General features: G+C 38.3%; 1 non-coding gene across 1 annotated transcript; it reads left to right on the top strand.

Annotated features, from left to right (window-relative positions):
• The first annotated feature begins 1,840 nt into the window (after window positions 1-1,840).
• LOC119472721 lies at window positions 1,841-1,948 on the top strand. The gene has a single exon (XR_005201899.1). It is a non-coding gene; the product is annotated as a U6 spliceosomal RNA (small nuclear RNA).
• Window positions 1,949-2,826: the final 878 nt, after the last annotated feature.

The following is a 2,826-nucleotide window of genomic DNA, read 5'->3' as shown; positions in this document are numbered from 1 at the left end:
CCATTTGAGGAGGCAGTCTGTTCCTTAGCAGAGCTCAAGAGCTCTGCCAGGAAATCTGCTGCTGCCTTCTGAGCCAGCAGGCATGAACATTCAAGTCTGCTGAAGCTGCCTGTAGTCGCCACTTCCCCAAGGTGCTCTATCCTAGGAAGATGGGAGTTTTATCTATAAACCCCTGGCTGGGGCTACTGCCTTTCTTTCAGAGATGCCCTGCCCAGAGAGGAGGAATCTACAGAGACAGTCTGGCTGCAGAGGCTTTGTCAAGCTGCAGTGGGCTTCACCCAGTTTGAAGATCCTAGTGTCTGTGTTTACACTGTGTGGGGAAAACTTCTACTGAAACCTCAGTAATGGCAGACCCCCCAGCACACACCAAGCTCGAGTGTCCCAAGTTGACTTCAGATTGCTGTGTTGACAGGGAGAATTTCAAGCCAGTGGATCTTGGCTTGCTGAGCTAGACCACTTGGCTCCTGGGGAGTAAACAGTTCTGTCTTGCTGGTGTTCCAGATGCCACCGGGATACCGAAAAAAAAAAAAAAAAAAACCTCCTGCATCTAGCTCAGTATCTGCCCAAACGGCTGCCTAGTTTTGTGCTTGAAACCCAGGGCCCTAGTGGTGGTATAGGCACTTGATGGAATCTTCTGGTTTACGGGATGCAAAGACTGTGGGAAAAGCATAGTATCTTGCCTGGAGTATACTGTTCCTCACGTCACAGCCCCTCACAGCTTCCCTTGGCTAGGGAAGGGAGTTCCTCAACCCTTTGTACTTCCTGGGTGAGGTGATGTTCCACCCTGCTTCAGCTTGCCTCCATGGGCTGTACCCACTGTCTAACCAGTCCCAATGAGATAAGCCAGATACCTCAGCTGGAAATGTAGAAATCACCCACCTTATGTGTTAATCTCGCTGGGAGCTGCAAACCAGAGCTGTTCCTATTCAACCATCTTGCCAGCCACCTCCTCTATAATATAGTTTTAAAAAATTCTTTCTTACTTAAACTTCCATATAGCCTAGATATTTCATTCCTAGATATTTATGTTCACACAGAGATTTGTACACAAATTTTTACACTTTATTTCTAAAGTACCAAATTGGAAACATTCCAAATATCCTTCCACAGGTAGATGAATAAACAAATTATATATCATAAAACAGAATACTATTCAGAAATTTTTAAAGTATTGATGAACACCAAAATGTGAATAAATCTGGAAACAAAAACAAGTGAGTAAAATAAACTGGACAAAAGAGAGTACATAACATGAAATTCCACTTACATAAAATGCTTAAAAAAAAAAAAGAAAAAACTAATCTCTAATGATGGAAAGGATACTGATAGTTGTAGAAAGGAGAGGTGGGAGAACTATATATGAATTACAAAAGCATATACTCTTAGGGCTATGGGTATGCTTATCAACTTTATTGCAGTGTTTATTTGAGTGGCTTATATGCATATCAGTTCAACAAATTGAATATGCACTGATTGTTGTATGTCAATTGAACCTCAACAAAAATGTTAAAATGCATCAATCAGTATGTTAAATATTACTAGAAGGAAGCACTTATAAAAGGAATAATATAAGTAATTATAATTTAAAATTGCTATATTATAAATTAATATATAAATGACAGCTATAGTAAATCCTAATGTTAACACTTTTCATTATTATACTGTATATATTTCATATTATTTTGTTTCATTTTTGTTTGTGTTTTGGCTTTTTTAAATTGGCTAATAAACTAGATATGGGAAACTTGCTAACCCTTTTTAAAATAGTTTCATAATTCTGGAGTCAGTAAATAAATGGGATATAAATACAAACCGTTTGAGATTTTAAAAATATACTGCTGTGCTTGCTTTTGGCAGCACTTATGCTAAATTTGGAATGATACAGAGAAAACTAGCATGGCCACTGTACAAGGATGACACATAAATTTGTGAAGTAGTCTATATTTTTACCAGAATAGCCAGTTTAGAGAGAAACATACCTGACCTAATGGAGCTGAGAAACACAACATGGGAAATGCACAGTGCAATAACAAGTTTCAATAGCAGAATAGATGAAGTGGAGAAAAGAATCTCAGAGCTTGAAGACTTTCTTCCTGAAAGAAGACAGGCAGACAAGAATAGAGAGAAAAGAATAAAAGGGAATGAACAAAACCTTGGAGAAATATGGGAATATGTAAAAAGACTGAACCTACAACTGATTGGCACACCTGAAAGAAATAAGAACAGAACCAAGTTGGAAAACATACTTCAGGATATGATCCAGGAGAACACCCCCAACCTAGCAAGACAGGCCAACATTCAAATTCAGGAAATCTACAGAGCCACAGTAAGATACTTCACAAGAAGATTAACCCCAAGTCACATAATCATCAGATTCTCCAAGGTCGAAATGAAAGAAAAACTGTTAAGGGCAGCCAAAGAGAAAGGCTGGATTGCTTACAAAGAGAAACCCATCAGCATAACAGCAGACCTCTCAGTGTAAACCTTTTAAGCCAGAGCCAGAAGCAACTAGGGGCCAATATATAACATTTCTAAAGAATTTCCAACACAGAATTTCATACCCAGCCAAAGTAAGTTTCATAAGCAAAGGAGAAATAAGATTCTTTTCAGACAAACAAATGCTGGGGAAATAAGTCACAACACACCTGCTTTGCAAGAACTCCTGAAGGAAGCACTAAATACAGAAAGGAAAAATTGTTAACAGCAACTACAAAAATATACTAAAGTACACAGATCAGTAACAGTATGAGACAACCACATAAACAAGTCTACAAAATAACCAGCTCACATTATGATGACAGGATGAAACTTAACATATAGCAATAT

This window comes from Cebus imitator, unplaced genomic scaffold (assembly GCF_001604975.1).
Source record: "Cebus imitator isolate Cc_AM_T3 unplaced genomic scaffold, Cebus_imitator-1.0 Scaffold114, whole genome shotgun sequence".
NCBI lineage: Eukaryota > Metazoa > Chordata > Mammalia > Primates > Cebidae > Cebus > Cebus imitator.
Note: the sequence above shows the minus strand (reverse complement) of the source record. Positions and strands in the feature narration are given on the sequence as shown.